Source organism: Oryctolagus cuniculus, chromosome 8 (genome assembly GCF_051225735.1).
Source record: "Oryctolagus cuniculus isolate XC-2025 breed Fujian yellow rabbit chromosome 8, ASM5122573v1, whole genome shotgun sequence".
Taxonomy (NCBI): Eukaryota; Metazoa; Chordata; class Mammalia; order Lagomorpha; family Leporidae; genus Oryctolagus; species Oryctolagus cuniculus.
The window spans coordinates 61,348,935-61,372,114 of NC_142874.1; the positions used below are offsets into that span (position 1 = coordinate 61,348,935).

At 37.9% G+C, this 23,180-nt stretch overlaps 1 long non-coding RNA gene across 4 annotated transcripts in view; it reads left to right on the forward strand.

Annotated features, from left to right (window-relative positions):
* LOC127483321 (uncharacterized) overlaps positions 1–23,180 on the forward strand; it is a 69,394-nt gene that overhangs the window by 40,697 nt on the left and 5,517 nt on the right. For all 4 annotated transcript variants that reach the window (XR_016211943.1, XR_016211941.1, XR_016211944.1 and 1 more), the window contains one exon: positions 17,031–17,133. This is a non-coding gene — a long non-coding RNA (uncharacterized LOC127483321). The remainder of the gene's footprint in view (positions 1–17,030; positions 17,134–23,180) is intronic.

A 23,180-nucleotide genomic window follows, 5' to 3' on the forward strand; every position in this document is an offset into this window, starting at 1 on the left:
TGCATTTGGAGTGTCTTAAATTTTGAATCATGTATTCTTTCTGCTGTTCTAAGGCTAATGGCACTCTTCATGGTGAGCCTGAGTGCACTATTAAGCTCCCAAAGAAAATGTGGCTAAAGAGTATATTAAAATACGCATGATTGAAAATGAAAATGTTTACTTTTCCAAGCATAAGATTACTAACCGAGTGCCAAAATTAAAGGTCAGTTTTGGAATGGGCTCTCATATCATAAAGTTTATGAACAAGCCATAAATTATATAAAGAAAGAAAAATTGGTTATGTATCAAAGTAGTGCTTTTAAAGAAATATTTTGGTTTTCTTATAAAAGATAAAAAAGGAAGAACGGAGGGACATTTGTTGAGCCCTAATCTATGATATTTCAAAATTTCTTCTCATATAAGCCATAAGTGAAAAGAAGGGGAAAACAAATGAAAAAAAAAATGGTTTTAAAAGGAAAATAAAATGATGAGACTATGGGAAAATAGAAAAATAAAAGAGTGCAAATATAAAGTTTAATTATATTGAATAGCAGAAGATAAAATGATACAGAATAGGCTCTCTATCCTTTTAGGATAGAGATCAAAGCCTTTATTCCTGGTGACTGGTGGAATCTTTTCAGTTATTAAGCTCCCTTGAACCAAATCTGAAGTCAAATTAAGTCAAATTCTGTGCTTTTATTAACCATCTCATCTCAGAGGAGGTTTTTAATATATTTGCCATCAGTGTCAAAAAATTTATAGCAACTAAATAATCCCAATAAAGTTTAGGTATGTCTTTCCTCAAAAATCAGAAGAAATAAAATATATCACTTTTTCATTTTTTTGATTTATTTTATTATAAAATTTGATAGGGTAAACTAAGCAGAGAGAGGAGAGAAAGTCTCAGAAAATGTTTGTTTTTTTCTAGCTGACAAAAACACCCATCAATTCAGTGATTTTTTTTTTTTTTTTTGAGTTAGACCTATCTGAAATCAGACAAGGAGAAAAAACTACTTTTCATGCTTTTTTTTTTCAGCAAAATGAAAGATTTGAAATGCCTGTACAAGTTTATTGCTAGGGTAATTTTTCCTTTTTCTTTTAAAAGAGCAAATTTTCTGAAATTTAAATCAGCACCATCCTGGCCACATCAACTGTAAAGTGTCCAGTGGTGAAGCAAGCACTCTCTTATCTTGCTCACAGTGGCTGACAAATACAGGGTAAAGGAAAGAAGAATTCGGAATATGAAAATTCCAAGCCTATGCTTGTGAGCCTTGGCTCTATTCAATAAGAGTTAGAGAGACACCTTGCCCTGCTTTTGTGTGTATGTGTAGCCATGCAACTCTGATGACTTGCAGCAAAGGCAGAACAAAGTACAAACCCTCCGGGGGCATCCTTGTGGCATAGGGAGTTAAGCTGCCACCTGGAGCGCCACCATCCTTTATTCAAGTCCTGGCTGCTCAACTTCGGATCCAGCTGCCTAGGAAAGCAGAAAAGGATGACCCCAGTCCTTGGGCCCCTGCACCTGTGGGAGACCCAGAAGAAGCTCCTGGCTCCTGGTTGTGGCCTGGCCTAGCCTTGACCATTGTGGCCATTTAGGGAGTGAACCAACAAATGGAATACCTCTCTTCCTCTCTCTCCATCTCTCTCCATCTTTCTCCTTATAACTATGCCTTTCAAACAAATGTAATACATTTAAAAACAAAACAAAACAAAACAAAACACTGAAAAAAGAAAGCATAACCTCTGTAGATATAAACCATTTCATTACCATGACAGATGAGCACGTGTTATGATAGCGGTTTAACAGTGACAAAATTATTGAATTACTCTCTTAGTGACAATCCCCGGATTTTATTACTGCAAGAAACTTGGATAGCTAACTAAGAGCGAGGAAGTAAAAATTTCAATAAGAACATTCATACCCTAGTGAATGCAAGAGGCTGTGATGCACAAATCAAGATGTTCCCTAAAAAAACAAAGAGTTCCAGACAGTCACGACTTCTGCAGAGACTTTCAAAAGAGGAAATAGGTTTTACATTTAAAATATTAGGTCATCCAGTACCTAAGATCTCCTTGGGGTTAACCACAAACAGCATCACTTTGTTTTTATTCTTTCCTGTCTAGAATTATATGACATTTCTATGAGGAATCACAAAGAATATTTTCATTTCAGCATTAACAAACTCATCAAATTTAACCTCAATATTAGAATTATTTGATAGGTTTTGCAATGAAAGGGATTGTACCTGCGAAGTATGTAGTTATGTTCATTTCAAATACCAATTACCATTTTGGTTTGTGTAAGAATAATGATTGTAGGAAGCTCTTTGGTAACTCTTATGTGAGTAGAAGAAATGCAGCATGTGCTTGTGTATGTGTTGGTATTTGTTTCAGAAAACAGAAAATTTTATTATGGCGCAATGCTAAAACTATGATACAAATCAAACACAAATTAATTAGCATAATTATTGCCCCTCATAGATCACCGAGAGCACATGTTGTAGCTGTAATGGAGGCAGCGACGCCCGGTTTTTCTTTCTGAGCACATGTGGGGTGCTTGCTTTTACTTGATCCCCAGTTTTTGCAATTTCCCCACTAAATGGGAAAAATGTTGTTGCTTTAAGAATTTTAGAATCTGTGTATGCAATCCTAAGTAATATAGTTTAGTTTTGCCTGATTGGAATTTTATGTAACAAAATTTTTGAGATGGATTATGGTGGTAGTGTCACTGAATACTGTGTCTATAAGATTACCCTCAAGGCCGGCGCCGCGGCTCAATAGGCTAATCCTCCACCTAGTGGCGCCGGCACACCGGGTTCTAGTCCCGGTTGGGGCACCGGATTCTTTCCCGGTTGCCCCTCTTCCAGGCCAGCTCTCTGCTGTGGCCTGGGAGTGCAGTGGAGGATGGCCCAAGTGCTTGGGCCCTGCACCCCATGGGAGACCAGGAGAAGCACCTGGCTCCTGCCTTCGGATCAGCGAGGTGCGCCGGCTGCAGCGTACCAGCCATGGCGGCCATTGGAGGGTGAACCAACGGCATTTTTAAATGAATTATTATTGAGTATTAACAAATATATTGTATTGAGATGTTCATGTGATTTTTTTTCCTGCAATATATGAAGATGGCAAGATACAAAGAGAGATTTAAATGCTAAATTACTTTTCTTTTTGGCATAAAATCCTATTTAGTCATTATTTACACTCAATTTTTATATGACTCACATTCTACATTTTCAGATTTGCTCAAAATTTTCTCATCTGTGTTCATGGGAAGATTAAGTTTACACCTTTTATTTTAGATTTTATCTTTGTCAGGGTTTGACATTCAAGTCTGAGTTTTATTGGAAGATTTTTATTTGAATGACTGCTATGATTATTTAACTCTAAAACAGAATGAATGAATAGCCATAGAAAAATTAGGTTTTGTATTTTTGAGTCAGTTTTATTAAGTTGTACTTGTCTAGGAATTTGCCCATTTCTTTTAAAATTTCAAATATGTAAGTTTTTGTGTTCATAATGACCTATCACTTTGTGGTGTCTACAGGTCATCCATCTCTGTCTTTTTTAAAGATTTTGGATTTTGTTTACTTACTTGAAAGACAGAGTTACAGAGAGGTAGAAGGCAGAGAGGGGGAGAGAGAGAGAGGGAGAGAGAGAGAGAGAGAGAGACTTCCATCTGCTGATTCACTCCCCACAGGGCCACAATGGCTGGAGCTGAGCCAATGTGAAGCCAGGAGCCAGGAGCTTCTTCCAGGTCTCCCAAGCACTTGGGCCATCTTCCACTGCTTTCCCTGGCCATTAGCAGGGAGCTGGATCTGAAGTGGAACATCCAGGATTTGAACTGCCGCCCATATGGGATGCTGGCACTGTAGGCAGCGGCTTTACCCACTATGCCACAGTGCCAGTCTCTATCATCTGTTTTATGAGAGAAATGATTCCCAGTGACATCCCAGCACACAGGAATACTCTATTTCATGTCTTATTTTCTAGAATTTCTTCTTCCTATCCTAGGCTAATCACTGTTTAGAGTAATGGAATAGTCATGATTTTCTTGAGCTAATGGTAAGGTTGCTTCTTCCCTGATGACTTTGCCATGGTAATGTCACCACTTGGACAACTTGCCCAGCTATAAAGATTGGAGATTAGGATGGTGGATCTTAGACCAATAGCATTAGAGAGACAGAGCAAGAGACTGAGCGAGAGAGAGAGAGGCTTAGTTTATTATTTAGCTAAACTAATTTGAGTTGGTGTTTACACATTTGTAATTGAAAAAATCCTGACTAGCACTGTTAAAAAATGGTGATTCTTTATTTTAAATACGATTTCACTTCCTTTCTATGATATGACTTGAGATTGGATTGGTGATTTTAGTTTTCAAAGCCAGTTGGGATGCTCTAGAATCATGTGTGTAGTAGAATGTGTAGTAGAATGAGTGTGTGGTATTTACAGGAAAGATGCCTTATCTTTACCTGATCTAGTTTGAAAGTGCACAGGGACAAGGATGCAGCATTTCTTTCTTAGGTTAGCTTTAAGGACTGCTAGCAGCTATAACAAAGAGGCCAAAATTAGCCATATCTAACTATGGTTAAGATAAAGAAGTAATTTATTTCTCCAAGTCTGAGGGAGGTGCACTGGTGCTTATTTTCACAGGAAGATAAAAGATAGTGTAATATTGAGATCCAGATCGAAAATAGCATGTCACTTTTGTATGCATTCCCTTGAAATAAGGTGGTTGTACTGTTACATCTAATTAAAGAACGCTAGTACATGCAGTGCATTTGCTTCTATTATTGCCGAGAAGGGGAAAATTTATTTTTGGTAGACAATATGCAGTCTCTGCTCTACTGCCTGTCATTGTTAGAAGTCATGTATAGATCAGAAAAAGAAAGAAATGTAATGAATCCTTAGAATAAAAACTTGCAACATTTCTAACAATTTTCTGTGGCACTAAAGATCTATGATACAAAATACTTAAAAGAAAAAACAATGTTTCACAGTTTAAAAAGAGGAAAAAAACCTCCTACTACTTCTATGCTTTAGTAAAAATCATGTCACTTCACATTGTAGAAAGAATTTTATATTTCCAATTTGCTTTTAAGTCTAGTATATATTCTTGGCTTTGATGTCACTATCGGCCATTTCATTACCGGGTGGTCGCTATTCCTGTGTTGATGGATGATGGTGCAAGCTCCTCAACACTGAGGAAGCTTTTTATCATGCAAGTCATTCACAAATGTTGAATTAGTTGAGATTTTTTAGATTGTTGTAGCTCTTGTTTACTCTTTCTGATAATAGTTTTTAAGGATGTACTATAGTGTTTTAATGTTGTGAGAATAGTTTAACAAAATATAGCAAAAATAAAAGGTAGAAAAAAGATATCATAGAATGAAAGGTCCATTTTAGAAAGGGAACAATGTAAGATTCAATATGTCATTTGTATTCCCTGAACTAAATCTAAAAAACATACTCCCTAAGATACATGGTAGAATTTGTTCCAGGGGAAATGACAAGTGCGTTATTGGCAAATAAAAATGTGAAATTGAAACAACCACACAATTGTGTTATCATACTCTCTTCTTATTATCCAAGTGTTGCATACCACCATTTATGTGTTACTATTTTAGAAATATCTATCATTGAAGTAGGCTGAACGTATGGGAGTATTAAAACAAATATATAATACTATGATATAATAATCAAAGGTAATTCTTAGTTGGTATTTCTTTTAAACAAAGAATTATAATTTTTAGCCAAAGTTCATCCCCTTTCTTAACACAATAATCATTAGTAAAAGCAAAATTATCATCCTCTCTCTTCTTTTAATTTTAATTTCCTTGTTGATAGTAGATAATGTTATTATTGAGGGTATTGAGTTTATGCTTAAGGGCTTATAAGAATATAGTACAATTTCTAACCTAGTATAATAGGATAAAATTTTCACTTGTAATTGTAGATTTATTTTAATAGGCCAATTTTCTTTAGCAGTTTTAGGTTCACAGCAAAATTGAGCAGAAGTTAAAGAGATTTCTGATACATCTCCTCCTCCCCCAAACACAGTCTCTCCTGTTATCTCTGTCTCTCACCAAAGTGACATATCTGTTACATTTGTTGAAATTATAGTGACACATCATTATTACCCAGAGTCCATGGTTTACAGGTCAGGCTAGGTGTAGTACCTTCTACGGATTTGGACAGATTAATCTTGGCTTGTATGTACATTATAATCTCATACGGAGATGTTTGCCTGCCCCCAAAATCCTTTGAGCTTTGCCTGTGCCGGATGCTCGCCTGCGAGAGTCCAGCGTAGTAAAGACACGATCGCTGCTTACTCGGTTCTCATGGAACTTTATTCATCCAGATGCAAGGCAAAAGAAAAGAAGCCAAGCCCTCCTCCTCCTACACAATCCTATCCCCATTATATACCCTAGGTTCCCCTAGCAGGATGCTCCCAGCCAATGGTTAGTCTGTTCACATGCAGTCCATGCAGGCACAGTCCAATCAAGTCAAAGGGCACATAGTGCCTCAGGACGAAAGTTCATCTTGCTCCATCAGGGTTGTTTGTGTCTTCAGGACATCCTGTGGTTAGCACTTCCTTGACTTGTTTTTCTCAGCAGCCAGCACTTCCTTAACTTGTTTTGCACAAGTTGTTACAACAGGCCATGCAAACAGCAAAGTGAGGAAGTTCCCACAGGTGGCCAGCCTGCGGTTCCCCACAGCCTGTTTAATCCTTCCTTACTCCTAACCCTTGGCAACCACTGATTTTTATTACTGCCTCTCCATAGTTTTACCTTTTCCAGAAAGTCATTTAGTTGGAACAAATGAGTATATAATCTTTTCTTATTGGCTTCTTTCACTTATTGATAAACATTTAAATTTCTTCCATGTCTTTTCATGGTTTGATAGCACTATTTTTTTTTTAAAGTACTGAATAGTTTTCCATTCATCAATCAGAGGACATTTCGCTTGCTTTCGACTTTGGGAAATTATGAGTACAGCTGCTATAAACACCTTTGTGTATGTTTTTGCAAGGATGTATGTTTCAACTGCCTTGGATAAATACTACTGATGGCTGTATTGCATGCTAAGAGTATGTTTAGTTTTGTAAATACTGTCAAACTGTCTTTCAGATTGGCTGTGCCATTTTATACTTCCCTAATAGCAAGTGAGATTTCCTATTGTTCTTATTCTTGCCAGTGTTTAGTGTTGTCACCATTCTGGATTGTGCCCATTCAAATAGGTGTGTAGTTTTAATGTATTTATTTTTCTCATTGCTGTTTTACTATATTTATTTTTGTGTAAACATTTTATTGAATTATTTATGAGCATTTTTACAAAGCAGCAAATTCAACAAAATTATTGCATTTTGTTTGATTTAAATATATATTTTTTCATTATTATGCTGTTAAATCACTGCAAATAACAATATTTGTTCCAATTCAGTTTCTAGTAATTATATATAACTAAGTGAAAGAGTCCTTGCATTATTAAACTATATAATAACTAGAGCCAGTGGAAATATTTCTAAAATTGTTATCCTAAAATTTGGTCATATTCAATAATAATACATTTTAAAAATGTTGACTAAATCTGATACTAATTTTGCATTGGTATCAAATATATAAAAACAATAATTTTCCTCACAATGGCTTCCTAACAAACTTTTGGAATATGCTATTTTTGGCTTTCTTACTCTACAAAAATATTTATTTTGGACACTAAAAGCTAAATGTTCCCTTATTATTACTGATTCTTCATGACACTCAACCTAAAATTTTTACATTAGATACTAATCCACGTCCACTTACTAACTTACAGACTTGTTCCTCTTATTTTGCAAAACTGATGTCAGTCAGAAAACAAACTTGGTAATAATGGTGGGGGCTATGTTAACAAACATGATATATTTGCTTACCATTTGAGTACTTTCTTTTTTCAAAAACAAAACTATTATATTATCTTTCAGCTTCATTTTAAATGTATATCACCTGTCTCCATGGCCCTCTTCATCTCACTGTATAGGTTCCCTTCTCCTATACCAGCTCTGTACAGTCGAGTTGATGATTCATGTTTTCTCTTTCATTGTAGTTGTTATTTTAGGATTGAGAAACAGGAAGTGGGGGTAGATATTTGACTCAACTGCTTAAGTTATCACTTGGAATCCAAGCATTCCATATTGGAGCACCTGGTTTGAATCCTGGGAACAATACTTCTTATCCAGCTCCTGCTAATGCCCATTCTGATCTCAAGTATTTGAATCCCTACCACCTATTGGAGACCTGCATGGAATTCTGGACTCCTGACTTTAGTCTGGCTTAGCCCTGGTTATTGTGGGCATCTGAAGAGTGAATCAGCAGATGGAATATTTCTGTCTGTCTCTCTGTTCCTCTCTGTATCTTTCTTCCTTTCAAATATTAAAAAAAAAAAAGTTAAGAAATGAGAAGCCTATATATTTAGCTCTTCTTAGATTTCAGTACAAATCTTTACACTTGTTATTTCAAAACCACTTCACATTATTAAAGGATGTGGAGACCATCTACAAAGATTTATTTGTTTCTGTGACTCTTAGCTCATGGTATTTACCACATTAGAAATTAAAAGAAAGCATTGTCAAAAATCTTTTATGACATGTTAACATAAGCAATATATTATTGAGAAAATTATTTTAAAACAAAAAAGTGAAGAAAGGTTGCATTGTTTTAGATTTTTGATAGTCTCTTCCATGTCTGCATTAATGGAACATAGGTGGGTTTTCATATAGGCCTCTCTGTTCAGTCTGTTGTGATATGGTGTATCATGCAGACTTGAGAAGCTTCCACTGAATTCTTGTGAGAGCAAAAGAATGTGAAACAGGCAGGCAAATGAAGCCTTATTACTAATGGAATAATACTTTTGACCTTGTGGATCCCTTGAAAAATTATTAGAATTTCCAGGAGTCCTTTGACCACACCTTGAGATTCACCGCTGTTAAGAATATTATCTTGTTCATTCAATGCATTTTATGTTTATCTTAACTCCATATCTCTTAAAACCAGTTACTGAATTTTATATTTCAGTACTACACTAATGGACTGCTGAAGGCACTGAGGTGGAAGTGTGGCATTAGAGATAGCCCTAGCTTTGCACCCAAGGGAGCTTTTACACATATTTCAAAACTTGTTGGGATGTCATTTTCTCTGTGATATATAAATCACTTCCTTGTCTTTCTTTTCATATTTTTCACACATACTTTTATTTTTCAAAACTGAGCTGGTATTAGTTACAGTCTGCATCCAAGAAGTGAACGAAGTTCTATTTCCTTTAAATGAAACATTTGTATTGTCATTGCTTAGCTTAATAAAACCACAGGGTTTTATTATTATTATTATTACATTTTATTATTTATTTATTACATTTTATTATTATTAATATTTCTTATTTGGGAGAATCTCCTTCCCCAACCTAATTTCTCTCCAGAGTCTAAAACTTTATTTGATTCTCAGAGAATGGGACACAGATTTCTGTAATTAAGAAGTAAGTTAACATCAATATAAATGCCATCTTTATAATTTGATTTTTACCATACATGTGATTTATTTGGCATTTTATTAATATTCATAACATATGATAAAACAACCCCCATTGTGTGCTGTGTGCATGATAACCTTAAATATGTGGTCAAAGTCTCTTCTCTGAATTTGGAATGGTATTCGTTTCATTCTGAGGTAGTCACAGGAATAGAGAGCTTTTCCTCCATTTTCTCTATTGAATAGTGGTTCTTTCAGTTCCAAGATTTGGACAGTGATAAGTATCATTTAAATTCTGAGATTTATCTCACTTTCACACTCACTATTAACTTGCTTAGCTTAGTTCATCTACGATGTGCTCAGGTCAACTTTGACAAGTAATTTAGAAGGTTGTCACATTTGACACGAAAGCTTCTCTGATCATGGATTTTCCACTCTATTAATATTGTCAACTGACTGTTTTCTGACATCCTAAAATAAATGTGAGGTATATTTACTATTATTCCCAAGACAGATCACTCACCTACTCTGAAAGAAAAATGCTTCACTGGCTAGTGAGGATTTTTCAACTCTCAGAAAATTTAATAGGGTCTTCATTAAAACTTTCACCAAATTTAGTTGCAGCTTCTTTTAGATAACATAAATGTAATTGTGTTCTTTTTAAAGGTAAATTAAGACAGCAAACATTTTTTAAAACCTCACATCTAGAGGCTTTAAGTTGCCTTTGTTTGCTTTCACCTCCAATCAGCAAATAGTTTGTCTAGGTGGTGCAGTGTGGGAGACAAGCCCTCTGCCCACCCCCTTCACCCATTTATGGGGAGGGGAATCTATCGCATGGATCTTTAACTTAAGCAGAGACCCTGTTTCAAAATGAAAGATTCCTATCAAGTCAAGATAGTTCCAGAAAGTTAAACCTATTAGTAAGAGCTTCATTCTGTTAATTCAGTAAACATGGAATTGTGGTTAAGAGAAGGTTCTTGGTAGGTAGATGGCCTGGGTTTATAATCCTGTCTGTACCACAGTGCCCTTGATCAATTTACTTTACTCTCATGTGTTTTCATTTCCTGAAGTACAAAATGGGTATAAAAGTGATACGAGGGACAAGTGAATGCGTTTGTGATTTTTATTTTTGAAGCATTTGGAATTGTATCCGGAATAATCAGAAAACAGTATCTGAGTTAATTACATAAATACATAAATATATTCATTACAAGATGTGCCAAGTACTGGGTTTAGAGAAACAAGAACGAAAGACGTGCCACCTGCTCCTGCAGAGATTCCAGTTGGCTGCAGGGAGCTGATGTGTGTGAGTAAGCTGAGGTCGGTGCACAGGCTGCTTCAGCTCCCTGCAAGTCAGTTACGCTGGTTACCACTCACTCCTGCTCTATGGTTTTTGTGTTAGTTGTATAAAAGAGGCTTTACTCACCTAGCCTCTTCTAAGCTGGTATTTCATTTTTCCCACCATAAGCTGTCAATAATTCCATTGGAGTATCTGTTATAGGGCAGCTGCCATAAATATCCTCATGTATGATGTTGTTCCCCTCATCAATATTTAGCATTGCCTCAGAAAATGAAAACTCCCAGTCATTTTATCTTTTGTTTTTTTCATGACCCTGGTAATTGTTGTACTCTTTATTGATTTATCATGTCTATGCTTCTAGTATGTAAGCTTTCTAGAACATTGGGGTAAATCCTTTATTTTTTATTCCCTGATAGTTCTTCAAAATTTAGAATAGGTATAAGTATGTGGAAACACTTCTAAGTAATTGTGTAATGAAAATGATTAAATGAATGAACAAATGAATGTATACCTGTGTGTTTTTGTGTGAATGTTAATTTTGGACAAATTTCCAGAAATTTGAATTGCATTGTCTAAAGGTAACTCTATGATACGCCAACTAATTATACTTCAAATGGATTTTACTAATGGACATTCTAATCAAATATGTATGAGAATGCACATTTCCATAACTTCTTCTTAGTACATGACCTTAGTTATATTGTCAGTCAATATGTGAAAAATATCCCTATTGATTTAATTTGCATTTGCTTGGTGATTGATAAATTTGAGCATCTTTTATAAATAAATACTGGCCCTCTATATTTCTTTTTGTGTAAATAGGCTGTTCACACACTGCTCAATTTCCCATTTTAAACATGTATTGATTTATAGGTGATCATTTTATCCTTTGAGGGCTAATTTTGCCCATAAGGTTTTAAAAATATTTATTTATTTATATGGAAGGCAAGGTTACAGAGGGAGAGAAAGAAACAGAGAGAACGATATTCTTCCATCCACTGTTTCAGTCCTCAAATGCAAGCAATGGTTGTGGCTTGGATAAGCTGAAGCCAGAAGCCAGAAGCTTCTTCTGGGTGCCCCACATGGGTTGCAGAGGCCCAAGCACTTATGCGATCTTCTCCTGCTTCCCAATTAGCAGGGAGATTGGTTGGAAATGGAGCAACTGGGACCTGAACTCAGGCCTATATGGGATGTCAGTGTTGTAGGTGATGGCTTAACCCAGCATGCCACAACACCAACCCCATTCATGAGTTTTGAATTAAGCTTCCTTTCTTATGCTATTTTTGTTTTTAATGCTATTTATGTCAGTAAAATAATTGATATTTTTCTTTCTTTTAGGATTTTTTCTTTTTTTTTTTTTTTTTTTTTTTTAACTTTTATTTAATGCATATAATTTTCCAAAGTACGACTTATGGATTACAATGGCTTCTTCCCCATACCGTCCCTCCCACCCACAACCCTCCCCTTTCCCACTCCCTCTCCCCTTCCATTCACATCATGATTCATTTTCGATTATCTTAATATACAGAAGATCAGCTTAGTATACATTAAGTATGGATTTCAACAGTTTGCTCCCACACAGAAACATAAAGTGAAAAATAATAGATGATTTTTTTAAATGATGATGAAATCAGAGCAGACCTATTGTCATGTTTAATCCCAGTGAGAGTCAAGTTGGGAATTGATAATTTCTTTTTTTTTTTTTTTTTTTTTTTTTTTTTTTTACAGAGGATCAGTTTAGTATGCATTAAGTAAGGATTTCAACAGTTTGCACCCCCATAGAAACACAAAGTGAAATATATTGTTTGAGTACTCGTTATAGCATTAAATCTCAATGTACAGCACATTAAGGATAGAGATCCTACATGAGGAGTAAGTGCACAGTGACTCCTGTTGTTGACTTTACCAATTGACACTCCCGTCTATGGCATCAGTAATCTCCCTATGCTCCAGTCATGAGTTTCCAAGGCTATGGAAGCCCTCTGAGTTCTCCGACTCTTATCTTGTTTAGACAAGGTCATAGTCAAAGTGGAGGTTCTCTCCTCCCTTCAGAGAAAGGTACCTCCTTCTTTGAAGACCTGTTCTTTCCACTGGGATCTCACTCACAGAGATCTTTTGCCAGAGTGTCTTGGCTTTCCATGCCTGAAATACTCTCATGAGCTTTTCAGCCAGCTCCGAATGCCTTTAGGGCTGATTCTGAGGCCAGAGTGCTATTTAGGACATCTGCCATTCTATGAGTCTGCTGAGTATCTCACTTCCCATGTTGGATCACTCTCCCCTTTATTTACTCCATCGGTTAGCGTTAGCAGGTACTAGATTTGTCTATGTGTTCCCTTTGACTCCCAGTCCCTTCACCATGACCAACTGTGAACTGAAACTGATCACCTGGAACAGTGAGATGGCATTGGTACATGCCACCTCGATGGGATTGAATTGGAATCCCCTGGTATGCTTCCAACTCCACCACTTGGGGCAAGTCAGCCTGAGCATGTCCCAAACATCTTTTAGGATTTTTTCACATATTACTATAACCACAGGTTTATACAAAAAATGTATGTGTGTTTGATTTCAACAATTGTGTAACCACCCCCAAAACCATAAGGGTAATCAGTTGTTCTAGCACTATTTGCAAAATGAGAGCTCATCTTTCCACTGATGTAAAATGTTATTTTACACCTACTTAGTGAATGAAGGAACTTGCCTCAGTGCTGCACCACTACAACGCCAGCCCCTTCTGTGCCAATCCAACATGGCTACAGGCTCAGCACATACACTTGCTGGTGATGCACTTGAGACTCACTCCCCCATCATGTATGAAGCATCATGATGACCAAGTGTATTCTGAGTTCCACATGGAAATGCCATGAAACCTTCCAGAGATCACACTGAGCCCCACCCAAACCACGCACCCCCATTTGTATAATCAGTTAGAGCATCAGTCTCCTCCCATAAAAGAGGCTACTGAACTTCAGAGGCAGCAGCAGCAGTGGCTGCAGCAGAGCCAACGGTCCTCTCTCTCCACACAGAAGGAGGATACTAGCATTCACTTCTGAGTGAGGACAATCTCTGATCTTTTTAAACAGATCCTCTTCCCATTCTTGTACTTTATCTATGTGACTGCTTTGAATTCGTCTCGCCCACCGTGGCAAGAGCTTGGAATAAATTCAGCTGGAGACCCAGTTCCACAATAGCATGAGCATACCTTTCTGTGTTTTTCTTTTTTTTTCTTTCTGTTTCATTGGTTGTTTTTCATCATTGATATATTGTTTTAACAATTGCAGCCTTATAAGAACTCTGACAATTAAAAGACTAAGACCCCATTCCTAACTTTGTTTTGGTCAAGATTGTCTTGCCTATTTTATCGACACTTCGCTTTTCTTCCGATAAAGTTTAGAATATTTTATCCAGTTACAGAAGGAAGAAATCTAATGTGATTTGACTGGATTGTGTTTAATCTATACATCTCTCTGAGAGGGAAGAGTGGGCGTCTTCATAATGGTAGGTCTTCTTTTCCATGAATATAGACAAGAGTAGGAGGTTTTAAATGGCTTTCAGTAGTGTCTTAACATATGCTGTACTCTGCTTCTTTTATTATTTTATATTATTTATGGTGTTTATACTACTTAAACCACTTAGCTGCTTGTTGCTTAAAATACATTTAGCATTTGTTTGGTGATGATTTTGAATAGCCCTTATCTCTAATGTTGAGGAAGAGTTTATTTTTTTCATCATAGTATTTGTTGAACTCTTTAGTTATTGTAGGATTAATTTTATGAGTATAAAGTTAACTGAAAATAGATGTTTGTAAAAAATAAGAATGGGAGGGGCCAGCACCGTGGCGCACTAGGTTAATCCTCCGCCTGCAGCGCCAGCATCCCATATGGGCGCCATATTCTGTCCCGGTTGCTCTTCTTCCAGTCCAGCTCTCTGCTGTGGCCCAGGAAGGCAGTGGAGGATGGCCCAGGTGCTTGTGCCCCTGCACGCACCTGGGAGACCAGGAGTAAGCACCTGGCTCCTGGCTTTGGATCAGCATATCTCTGGCTGTTGTGGCCATTTGGGGAGGGAACCAATGGAAGGAAGACCTTTCTCTCTGACTCTCTTTCTCACTGTCTGTAACCCTACTTGTCAAATAAATGAATAAAAAATCTTAAAGAAAAAATAAGAATGGGAGTAGGAGAAGGAGGAGGAAGAAGGGTGGGAATGCTGGTGGGTGGGAGGGTAGGGTGGGAAGAATCACAATGTTCCTAAATTTGAATATATGAAATGTATGAAGTAAGAATTTAATACATAAAATATTTTTTTAAAGATTTGTTTTATTTATTTGAAAGGCAGAGTTACAGAGAGAGAGAGAAAGAGAGATCTTCCATCTGCTGGTTCACTCCCCAAATGACCGCAATGTCTCAGGGTTGGGCGAGACCCGAAACCAGGAGCCAGGAGCTTCTTCCAGTTTCTTATAGGTGTGCAGGAGCCCAAGCACTTGAGAAATCTTCCACTGATTTCCCAGGCACATTAGTAGGGACCTGGATGGGAAGTAGGACTAGAGCCCATGCCCACATGGGATGGCAGCAGTTCCAGCAGTCACTTTACCCACTAAACCACACCACCAGTCCTGAGCCTGACAACTTCTACGGTGATTATTTGAATATTATTTCTGTCAAATTCAGTGCCTTTATTTTTGTGAGTGTGTTAACATTTTGCTTGTTGTTGGTAACAATGTAAAACTGAATTGAACTTCAATGAAGATATTTTCTAAATTTATTGAGATTTTATGTTTTTTTCCTTTTCATACATTGTTAATTATATTCTTATATATTATCTGATCTTCTTTCACCTTCCCCAACAAACTCAGCTTGGTCATGTTTATGTATACATTTCTTGATATGATTTATTAATATGTTTAGGACAATTGGAGGCATTATGAATGGGACAAGTCTCGTATCAGTTTAAAAATAGGCCGGTGTTTATTCTTTTCTAGTCTCTGAATTGCTTGATTATATTGAAATGTTCTTACCCTTGAAAATTTGTTTGAATCTGCTTCTTAATGTACCTAGCCCGGTATTTTGTGAGAATATTTAAATCTACATTGGCATAGTCTTTAATAATTATAGTTCAAATGAAGTCTCATTTTTGTTCTTAATCAGTTTAGTTTTCTTGGAGGGATTAGTCAATGTTATCTAACTTTTCAAAATTGTCAATAAAGAATTATTCATTTTACTAGTTGATTATATGTATTTAAATATCTTAATTATTCCATCTCCTGTTTTCTTAATATAACTTAGTCATTTTTCTCCTTTTTTAATCAATTCAGCAAAAATGCATCTCTTTTAGTCACTATTGCATTTCTGTTTGCTGTGTTAATTTTAGAGAACTACTTTGTAGTTTTTTCAGCAAGCAACTGCAAGAAAATCATGCTGTCAGAAAAACATTGACAAAATTCCAGAAGAAATGAGAGTAAATAGAGAAATATTAGGTGCTTCACAGGTTCTGAAATACCTCCCACTTATAGATTAAAAAATTATTAAATAAAATTAGAAAAGAGTTTAATATGAAAGCCTTGAGATTTCTCATGTAAGGGGAATGGACTTTACAGTAGTAATGAGATTCAATGTGTGACATTCATGTTCAAGTCTGTTTTCTAAGTTGGCCTCTAAGTAGCCATGGTTAATGGAATAATTCTCTACCTAAATTGGCAAAGGAGGTAAAAAATTAGTCTTGGAGTTATGGCTAAGAAGGAACTTGCTGATGGTTTTTAAAATATGCAACTGACTAGAAGGAAATACACCCAAAGCCCATTACATTGTTAAAGAAATTGATTTTTCGAAGAAATCATGAGCTGGGGAAAATATTAAAACAAAATAATTCTTAGAACCCCCTCCCCCAACATCCACAAGAAGGAAATAGCCCATGCAAGATGCACAGTTCCCAAGCTAATGGACAAATATGTGTATCCCAGTGAGCAGAACATGTAGTCATGGAGAACAACTAACAAGGTGTCACTCTGGATCAGGAATGTGAGTCTAATTGAGGAACTTTCCCTATAGCCAAACAGCAGGGCAAAGCATGTAGAGTTGAGAAGGAGGTGCATGGCAAGGCCTTACTGGCAGACCACACAATGTTGTCATGTACAGGCTATCTGTTGGGGCTTCCTTTTCCTATATATAACTTTCTACTTTAGTTATATTGTCCCCAGTGCAGGGACAAGGAGGACTGATTTAAAATACTGACTTTGTTTTTCATATGATACTTTGCAGACCCACAGCAACCATCACCAGCCATGACGGAAGGGACTGCTCCATACCAATAGATCCTGAATTTTGAGTTGGTTATTGTCAATGGATGAAATTAGGGGAATCGGTGAGTATAGGCTGTCTGTGGGTACAGGGTACACATGAGTGTCTATCATAAAAGAGGCTATTCATGCAGAAATTGCTAGCTGCTTACCAATCCTCAGACGGTCTTCAAAAGGTTCATGGAAAGTGGGTATTATCAAAAAGAAATGCAAGAATTTCAAAATGTGTTTCACTAAAAATAAGCTTATCTTTTACTTCCACTTTTCCATGACTTTTTTGAACTCTATTCGTACTTTGTCTCTACTTCATCCTGATCACAGAGATAAACGTTGTCTCTCTTCTGATTTTTGGATGGATAAGTTCAATGTGAGTGCAGTTTCTCCATCCTATTTCCAGATTTGACTCTGTGTATGGTGGGCATGGGTACTGTAGCTCAGGTACATGGAACTCCGCCTACTGGTACCCAGCTCAAATTTCAATAGTGGTGGGAGAGGTTAATAGCTTCTAGTAGACGGGGCTTCCCCTGGCTGCACAGCTTGCACTGTGGGAGGAGAAAGTCCTCTGGACTGTTATGGCCCTCGTTCTTGGGTGGGGGAGGTGAGGTGAAGTGACCCCTGTGATTGATGGGCCCCTGCACCCATGTGGGAGACCTAGAAAAAGCTCCTGGCTCATGGCTTCTGATCAGTACAGTTCTGGCCATTGAGGCCATCTGGGGGGTGAACCAGCAGATGGAAGACCCCCTCTCCCCCCCCTTTCTCTCTTTCTCTCCCCCCCCACCCGTCTCTCTCTGCCTCTGCCTCTCTGCAACTCTGCCTTTCAAGCAAATAAATAAATCTTAAAAAAAATAAGGTCGGCACTGTGCCGTAGAAGGTTAAGCTTCCACCTGTAGTACTGGTATCCCATATCATTGCTGGTTTGAGTCCTGTCTACTCCCCTCGTAATCCAGCTCCCTGCTAATATGCCTGGGAAAGCAGTGGGAGATGATCCAATACTTGGGGCTCTGTACCCATGTAGGAGACACAAAAGAGGCTCCTGGCTCCTGGCTTTGGCCTGGCCCAGCCCCAGCTATTGTGGCCATTTGGGGAATGAACCAGTGGATGGAAGATCTTTTCTCTCTCCTCTCTCTCTCTTTCTGTATTTCTGTCTTTCAAATAAATAAAAAAAAAAATCCTGTGAGTGAATTTTCTTTTAAATTTGAGTGCAAACTGTGACAACTACAATGATTATAATGCAATGAGCACTGGTATAGCTTGATACCATTGTTGCATTTGTGCTGAGCCCCCAACACTTTCAACCACCACTGCTTTTGCATCATTGGTACAAATGTCAAAAACACTGAAAGTGTCATTACTGAGGCCATAAACAAGAGTGTCATTTTGTTAAGTCAACAACAGGAGTCACTGTGCACTTACTCCTCATGTAGGATCTTTGTCCTTACTGTGCTGTACATTGAGATTTAATACTATAACTAGTACTCAAACAGCATTTTACACTTTATGTTTCTGTGTGGGAGCAAACTGTTGAAATCTTTACTTAATGTATGCTAAACTGATCTTCTGTATATAAAGAGCATCGAAAATGAATCTTGATGTGAATGGAAGGGGAAAGGGAGTGGATAAGGGGAGTGTTGTGGGTTGGAGGGACGTTATGGGGGGGAAGCCATTGTAATCCATATTCTGTACTTTGGAAATTTATATTCATTAAATAAAAGTTAAAAAAAACATTGAAAGTGTCAATAGTATCTTATATTATGATGGAAAGATTTTCCATCTCTGCAAGATACATTTTAGTCTTGAATTAGTCAAGGATTGAGCTACACTGAAGCAAGTTTGTAGTGTTTATAGTTTTTTTTTTCTCTCTCTTTGGGTGTAGCTTGCCAGATATTGCAACAGTAGATCTGGAATATTCCTTGGGAACTCTTCTTGTTGGGCCCAGAAGTTAAATCTTTATCCCATCGATGTTAAATGATGAAAGAAAGCTCCCATTTTAAAAGACACTTTCATAATAGCTTTGTAACCTTTTCACCACTCTGAAACAATGTTTCAGAGACATTCTGATTGAAGAAATGAAGATAAATCTGGCAGCCTGTTTTGTGCTGTTCAAATATCCAGCGCTGGACTCTGTTTAAGATTTTTCTGTTGACTTCTTTCCCTTGGTACTAGTTGGCCCTCTGTATGGTTAAGTATTAAATTTCAATCTCTGTACTAAGGCCACTTTTCATAAATATGTCTTGAAAAATGTGGATCTGAATTTCGAACTCAGTGTTACATGGTGTTCTTCCCAGAGTCTTGGTCCTCTTGTTCTTTGGAGTCCTTTTGATCCTCTTACACATATTTTTCCCAAGTCAGTCTGGATTTTTGTCTTTATTCTATAATATATCTGCTGAAAGCTATCTCACTCTATTCAGAGAAGGAACACACTGATTGTGAATAAATTTCTTTTTAATTCTGACTAACTTTGTTACTCTAGTCACTATGTTTCTGTATCTCTATGTAACCTTTTTTCTAAAAGAAAATACTTATCTATTTTCATCTTACTTTATTTCAAAGACAGAGGGACAGTGATAGACAGAGTGACCTTCCAGGCCATCTTCTACTGCTTTCCCAGGCTATAACAGAGAGCTGGATGGGAAGAGGTGCAGCCAGGACTCGAAACAGCACCCATATGGGATGCTGGCACTGCAGGCCAGGGCGTTTTTTTTTTTTTTTTTTTTTTTTTTTTAGATTTATTTTATTTATTTGAAAGTCACAGAGAGAAGGAGAGGTAGAGAGAGAAAGAGAGAACTTCCATCCACTGGTTTACTCCCCAATTGGCCGCAATGGCTGGAGCTGCACGGGTCTGAAGCCAGGAGCCAGGAGCTTCTTCCGTGTCTCCCATGTGGGTACAGGGGCCCAAAGACTTGGACCATTTTCTACTGCTTTCCCAGACCATAGCAGAGAGCTGGATCGGAAGTGGAGCAGCTGGGACTTAAACCGGCACCCATATGGGATGCCAGCACTGCAGGTGGTGGCTTTACTGGCCATGGTTTTAATCCACTGTGCCACAGTGCCAGAACATATTTAGTTTTATATTTCATACCAAATCCATTTTTAATTGTAGAATTGTAGAAGTTATTTTTGCTATTGTTAAAATAACTTTCTTATAGTTTCCTTTTTAAAAATAAAGTACGTATTTCTTATATTCTATTTATCTAAAATATTTATTTCATGGTCTCATATTTTTATCACTTACCTTTAGGAGATTTCTGAGTAATCCGATGGGTATATCAGATGACATACGGTCATAGTGATTCATTTTCTATAGTAAACATTGATGTTTTCTATATATCTTTTTCATTTGAGTATTTTACTTTTGGTAGTCCTTTGTTCCTTGGATGGTAAGAACTTTAGTAAAAAGCTCTGCTTTTGGTTTTTGTTTGTTTTATGGTTACTTTTTTTTTTTTTTTTGGCCAAAGTCCTTGGTCTCTCACCTTTCCCAGATGGATTTTATGCTAATTTCATACATTGATGTTTCAGCATTACAAATTCATTTCAAATTCAGACTTCACACTTGTACATGGGTCAAGACTTGTGTTATTGCCGGCGCCGCGGCTCACTAGGCTAATCCTCCACCTTGCGGCGCCGGCACACCAGGTTCTAGTCCCGGTCGGGGCGCCGGATTCTGTCCCGGTTGCCCCTCTTCCAGGCCAGCCCTCTGCTGTGGCCAGGGAGTGCAGTGGAGGATGGCCCAAGTGCTTGGGCCCTGCACCCCATGGGAGACCAGGAGAAGCACCTGGCTCCTGCCTTCGGATCAGCGCGGTGCGCAGGCCGCAGCGCACCGGCCGCGGTGGCCATTGGAGGGTGAACAAACGGCAAAGGAAGATCTTTCTCTCTGTCTCTCTCTCTCACTGTCCACTCTGCCTGTCAAAAAAAAAAAAAAAAAAAAAAAAGACTTGTGTTATTTTCTCTCAGTTATACTTTTAAACATCTTCTTGCCTATTAAGAGAGGGTATTAAAGATTTTTTCTTCCTGTCTTTTTAAAAAAATTTGAATGACACCGTTTAGGGTGTTGTGTAACTCTCTGATTCCATCTGGCACCTCATGCTTGTTGAAGGTGATGCTGACCCTCTTTTTTTTTTTTTTTTTCTTTTAAGATTTATTTATTTATTTGAAAGGCAGAATTAGAGAGAGGTAGAGGTAGAGAAAGAGAGAGAGGTCTTCTTTCTGCTTGTTCACTCTCCACATGGCTACAATGGCCATAGCTGAGCTGATCTGAAGGTAGGAGCTTCTTCCAGGTCTCCCACATGGGTGCAGGGACCAAAGGACTTAGGCTGTCTGCTACTGCTTTCCCAGGCCATAGCAGAGAGCTGGGGCAGAAGTAGTGCAGCCAGGACTCGAACCAGTGCTCAAATGACATGTTGGCACTACAGGTGACTGCTTTACCCTCTAAATTACAGTTTCAGCCCTGCTGACACTCTTCATAATCAAATTAGAGCATATTTCTGGGGCCAGTGCTGTGTCATAGTAGGTTAATCCTCCACTTGGAGCACCGCCATCCCACATGGACACCAGTTCGAGTCCTGGCTGCTCCTCTTTGGATCCAACTCTCTGCTATGGCCTAGGAAAGCAATAGAAGATGGCCCAAGTGCTATGGCCTAGGAAAGCAGCAGATAATGGACCTGCGTGGGAGACCTGGAAGAAGCTCCTGGCTCCTGGCTTTGAATAGGCTCAACTCTGACCACTGCTCCATTTGGGGAGTGAACCAGTGGATGGAAGACCTTTCAACCTTTCTTTCTCGGTCTCCCTTGGTCTACCTCTCAAATATATAAATAAATAAATAAAATCTTTAAAAAAGAAAGAACACATTTGCTCCTAAGATTTTTATATGAAGTCAAATCCTACAGGTCACCATTATCAGCACCTTCTCATCAGTCTTTAGATTTCTGCTCTACTTCTGACTTTGCTGATTTCTTTCTTTTTTGGTGGGGGGGGGCGGGTGGAGAAATATTTTTTTGACTATCCCCTTCTCTTCTATTTGATGTCAGGTAGTTATTCAAAATTTTTATGTTACATTTTATGCATAATATCTGAATGCTTCATTTTGGATTGTGGAAGTACTTTTCAAATTAGCTCAGTGTAACATTCTCCTGGACATCTTATTCATAGCTTCATTTTGGTATTTATTTGGCATATATCTTGAGGAATTTTGCTGGCCAGAGTAGATTTCTTGTATTATATTTATATTACTTCAACAAGATATTGTTGCTGAACACAGAAAATATAATCTGGAGAATTTATGCTTCCCAATATTTCAGTTTATTTTCACCATATGATTTTTATTATTATTTGTTTATTTATTTGAGAGGCTGAGTTACAGACAGAGGAAGGGAGGGACAGAGAGAAATGTCTTCTGTATACTGGTTCACTCCCCAAATGGCTACAATGGCTGCAGGTGGGCCCAGGAGCTTCTTCTGGGTCTCCCATGCAGGTGCAGGGGCCCAGGTATTTGAGCAATCTGCTCTTTTCCCAGGCCATAGCAGAGAGCTGGATCAAAAGAGGAGCAGGCAGGATGCAAACCGGTACCCACGTGGGATGCTGGCACCACAGGTGGAGGCTTAGTCTATTATGCCACTTTCCCAGCCCCCATTATATAATTTAAACAGATTTCAGCAAACACTGTTATGCTGTTTGGTAGGCAGAAAAATTACCCCTCAACCCCCAAAGATGTCCACATTCGAATGGCTAGAGACTATAACTAGGTTACATAGAAAAGAAGAATTAAGTTTGCTGACAGTTGCTAATCAGTTGCCTTTAAAATTTGATTTTGATCCTGAATATACTAATGGTGCCAGTGGAGCCACAAGGGTCCTTTAAATGTGGAAAAAGAAAGTAGAACCATCAGAGCCTGAGTCAGAAAAGTAGATGTGAGGATGGAAAGAAGATTAGGGTGATGTCATGGACATATTTAGCCTGTCGTTGCTGGCTATGAGAACTGAAGAGGGCCAGCAACCTAGGAAAACAGACAACTTCCTCGGAGCAGGTAAGGAAATGTGTCCTCGCCTAGTGCCTTCATCAAAGCATCCAGCCTGCCAGCACCTGTATGTAGTGCAGTGAGATCTGTGCCACTCTTCTG